At 48.1% G+C, this 4798-nt stretch overlaps 1 protein-coding gene across 3 annotated transcripts in view; it reads left to right on the forward strand.

The window, feature by feature from the left end:
• CNTFR (ciliary neurotrophic factor receptor) overlaps positions 1 to 4798 on the forward strand; it is a 93494-nt gene that overhangs the window by 12788 nt on the left and 75908 nt on the right. For 2 of the 3 annotated variants that reach the window (XM_027839295.1, XM_027839296.1), the window contains exon 2: positions 1088 to 1211. The gene's annotated coding sequence lies outside the window, so the exon portion shown is untranslated. Of the gene's footprint in view, positions 1 to 1087; positions 1242 to 4798 lie in introns of all 3 variants that reach the window. The other variant, XM_027839297.1, reaches the window with a different exon arrangement.

Raw genomic sequence — 4798 nt, forward strand, 5'->3', positions numbered from 1 at the left:
GAGAGAGAGAGAGAGAAGTAAATGGAAGGAATAAGAGACTGGAAAGACAGGGAGACAACAGACAAATGCAGAGCTACACAGACACAGAAATCACCAGAAAGCTCTCAACAGAGACAGATAGAAATTCCATCTCTTTCCATGAAAGAAGTAAAACAGATGCCTTGCCTGGACCCTCCTTTTTTCCTCCAGGCTTGCTCCATGCCCTCCTCTTCTTCTAGGCAGTCTTCCATACTGATCCCTTCCCCTCACCCTGTCCCAATTCCCACTCCCAGCATTAATGTCTACAGTTCTCTCATTAATTCTGCAGATATTCTGACTGCTAACGTGGACAGGGCTCTCTTCAAGGGTACAGTCCCTTGAGGGCTCTTCATAGGTGCATGTGTTGTGTGTGATTTTATGTTGGGGAGAGGTTGGACTGATTGATTTTCATCCATGCCTGTACCTCTGTACAGCTGGGAGAAGCTATAGTATGAGCTCTGCAAATCCACATTGCAGTCCCTGTTTTTTGGATTCTTTTTGAATTTTAATTAGGAAAATATCCTCTCTTCTCCTTTCCCTATTCCACCCCCATTTCTATACCCATTGCTTCCTTTATTCTCCTTCCCACTTATGACATCCTCACTGCCCAAACTAGTTTGAAAAATGATGGGATAATGGATGATGTGTGTGATGAGATCCTTTGGTCTCTGTGTTTGTGCCCTGTTGAATTTAGGAGGGCTTCCTGGTGGAGGATGTTCCTGGGAGCCCCTCCAGGGCTCTATTTACCTTGTTGTATGTCAAAGAAGTATTGAGTCTCCTGAGCTGGATGAGTGGATGTAAAATGGTCCTGAACTCTTCAAGAGGTGTTGCCTCCTGTAGATAGCCCTCTGGAGTGGAAGGTGCCCCTAATTTAGAGTCCTCAGACCTGGGTTCCAGGCCTAGCAAAGGTATGGACACAACCCCCTGGATAAAATGACTGTGGACAAAATCCCTTCCATCCTTCAGTTTCCCCATATCAAAGATGGCAATTCGTATTTCCTACTTCAAAGGACCACTGTGAGTGAGGAAAGTGCTTTGCTGTGATAACCTGTGCCCTCTGCACTTTCAGAATCTGTCACCATTTTTCCTCGGGCTTGAGGATCCTGGAGGTGGGAAGAGAGAAGTTTGGAGTTCAGAGGTGCAGGGATCCCCAGGAAGTTGATGACCCTCCGTGCATTGGCAGTGGCAGAGAGGTAGGGGGAGCACCTGGCCTGGGGACCAAGGTGGGCACCCACAGCAGGGTAGGGATACCTATAGCTAAGAAACAGAGAATCTTTTCTCAGGGACATAGCCCCTTCTTTTGTGGAGTAGACACTGTGAGGGGTGGGCTGCTTGGAAGTCTGGACTCCATGGGTGGGGGTTGAGGGTTTCTACACTTTTGGTTTGCTCCCAGACAAGAGGCAGAATGCTATTATGGAGGCAAATAGACCTAGGATGAAGCCTTGGCTCTGCTCCATATTAGCTGGGTCACCTTGGGTAAGTCATTTAGATTCTGAGCCTCTGTTTTCTTATCAGTAAAATGAGAATGTTAACACGTACTATGTATCTCACTGGAGTGTCGTGAAATCAAATGAAAAAATGTATACAATGTACTTACTTTGTAACCATAAGACATTATCAAAATGTCAGCTATTATTATCTTCTCAACAACCTCAGGAAATGGGTGTTATTATTGCCCCCATTTTACAAATGGGGAGACTGAGGCATATAAGCACCTTGCCCAGGGTCACACAGCTTTTGAGTGTCTGAGATAGGATTTGAACTTAGTTCTTCCTGACTCCAGGTCCAGAGCTCTAGCTGCTGCACCACCTAGCTGCCTGTGTTGGTAGTTGTTGGTTAAGTGACTTGTCCCATGACCATATACAGTTATTAGGTATCAGAGAGAATGGGAGGTATGCACACTGTCTGTTTGAAATGTCTTGGGGTTGGTGGGGCTGAGGCGGTAGCTGGCTGTCATATTTTGGGTAAATGAATGACTTCTGACAATGAAATTTAGGAAGTCTTCCTGGACGAGGGAGAAGGCAGATAGTTGCCTGGGTATAGTTTGGGCAGAAAGTGAATCAAGGTGTGTGTGTGTGTGTGTGTGTGTGTGTGTGTTTGTGTTGTGGGGAGGAAGGCTGGGCTGTAACATCTCCCTGTCCATGATGTAATCATGTTTGACTTTCAGGAGGAGGGACAACAGTAGCTGTCTCTGACAAATTATCCCTATCTCTGTATCACCCTCCCTCTCCCCTCACCCTCTAGTAAACACCTAGGAAGGGGTGGGGCTTGCTCTCTTGATTGACACATGCCCCCTCCCTGGTCCTGGGAGGCTGTGGGAGCTTGTCTTATTTCAGAGTCCTGAGCTGATGGAGCGGAACGGCCTATTGTCCAGGGAATCCAGTCTCTACTTGGTCTTTTTTTCTTAGCTCCCACAAAGGGCTGGGGGCCAGGCCAGGGCAGGGGCCTGGGGGCCAGGCCAGGGGCCAGGTCCAGTGCTTTTCATCTCAAATCCCAAACAGACTTGGCATTTTCTTTTACTCAGGGGGTGGGGGTTGGATGGGGTGAGCTGCAGGGTCTCCTACTCTTTAGTGGAGGGGTTAGCCGTCAGGGATGGGGGTGGAGGGGGGAGTGATGGTAGTCCTCCTCAGTCTGTGAGGCCTCAGGGTTGAAGGTGCCTGGGAGAATGAAAACAGTGAAGGCTGTGTGTGTGTGTGGTGGGGGTTGTTGAGAATGGAAGCAGAGAGACCTCTAAGAGAGGCACTTGGGGAATGCCTGTAGGAATGAACTAGTTGGGGACCAGAGTCAGGGATTGTGGATGGAAATTTGTGGGACCTAAAAGTCCAAGAGGGGCAATGTCATTATTTAAAAATCTTTGAAAGATCAATAGAGATGCTGGCAAGAGTCTTCCACCCCAAAAACAGAACTAGAGGGAGCTAGCTGGGCATTGTAGCAAGATGGACTGAGTTTAGACAACCAACAGGGTAAGGTAAGATCTTCCCTAGAGAGCTTAGAATAGAAGAGCAAACATATTAGAAAAAAGTTGGTTGATGGCACAGTGGGGACCAGCTGGCCTGAAGCTAGAGGGCCTGGTCTGACTATAGATTTCCCAGAGGGTCAGCAGGTGGTCCACACTGTTCCCTAGGGACGGAGTAGACATAGGAAGAGACTAATACTATGGGCTAGCTGGATTTTTTTGGATTCTTTTTGAATTTTAATTAGGAAAATATCCTCTCTTCTCCTTTCCCTATCCCACCCCCATTTCTATACCCATTGCTTTCTTTATTCTCCTTCCCACTTATGACATCCTCACTGCCCAAACTAGTTTGAAAAATGATGGAATAATGGATGATGTGTGTGATGAGATCCTTTGGTCTCTGTGTTTGTGCCCTGTTGAATTTAGGAGGGCTTCCTGGTGGAGGATGCTCCTGGGGATTTTTTTGGTTTAAGTAAGAGTAAATTGGGCAAGCAGAATATGAGAATCAATTGTGAAATTAGGCAAAGGATCCTGGGGTAGGTAGAAGGATTGGGGTGGGGTAGAGACCCAGGGTTATAATTCCACATGATGAACAGTTGGGACAACCCTGGAGCTAACTATGTCTCTGCTCAGTCCCCTAGTTGGACCTTGTCTTCTGGACTGGGCATTGCCTGAGGCCCAGGGGAGGGGGTGGTGGCATGGGAGGGGAGAGAAGGTCCAATCCCTGGTCTTTTCCAAACGCATTAGCTGAAATAACCAGAGAAAGAGGGACAGACAGATGGAAGGGATCTGGAGAGATGGAGGAAGATTTACAAGGTGTGAGTGTAGGCATCATATTTTTCTTCTGCCTGGACACTTTAATGCCACAAAATATCATAAATGACAGGATATTGAGCTCAGGAGTGTGAGAGATGGAAGCCCAGAGTGACAGAAAGGGGAACCTGGGGGTAGAGCTGCCAGAATCTGATGAGGAGATAAGGGAAGGGGGGAGGCAAGTTAGGGTTCTGGGACCCCCAGATCCGAAGAGGAAGACAGGGCCCCTGCCCTGGGGGTGTTCTTACTGAGACAGATATGCTGATGGAAGGGGAGAGGACATATAAGACAGCTGAGGAATGACCCTAAAACAAATACATGGACATAAAAGAATAAATATTTACATTGTCTAGGGGGGAGAGGGAAGTGCATTTGTGGGTTAGTGGATGGGAGGGGTGAAGAATGGAAAAGGGGGGGAGTTATAGGAGTTAACTGTTTAGACTGGACAGTAAATCTTTGCCTCCATTTTGAATAATACAATAAGGCTAGATAGTGAATGGGAGTTAGATGACATGTGGACCTGGGCAGGAGAGCTATGGGTGTGGGTGGGTTTGTGAGCTGGCCAGGGCTTTGAAGTGGAAGAGAAGCTAACCCAGTAAAGAAGGAGGAAGCCTGTCCACTGCTCCTATCCCCTTCCTCCACTGCTGGCCCTATCCCTCCCCTAGGGTTGAGGGACCTCTATGGTCAGAGGGAAGGTAGGGGGACTGGGAGATGGCCTAGAGAAGAGTGGAAAACTAAGGGGGCAGAAAAGAGATTGGGCTTCACAATAGGAAAGGAGTAAAGGGTAGGGGAGGGAGGTCTTTTTCCCTGGGGATTTCAAAAGGGGGGAGAGAGCCTGGCTGGAAGGATGGGTTGAAGGCAGGGACATGGGGGAGCTTGGCTGACCTAAACCATATCCACTTCTTAACCAACCCTCCTCCCCCACCACAAGTCATGAACTTCAAACTAGATGGGGAAGGGGGGCGGGGTACTCTTTGGAGATTGTCAGTTCCAAAGAGCCAGCAAATGAAG

Source organism: Vombatus ursinus, unplaced genomic scaffold (genome assembly GCF_900497805.2).
Source record: "Vombatus ursinus unplaced genomic scaffold, bare-nosed wombat genome assembly UNPS02014832.1, whole genome shotgun sequence".
NCBI lineage: Eukaryota > Metazoa > Chordata > Mammalia > Diprotodontia > Vombatidae > Vombatus > Vombatus ursinus.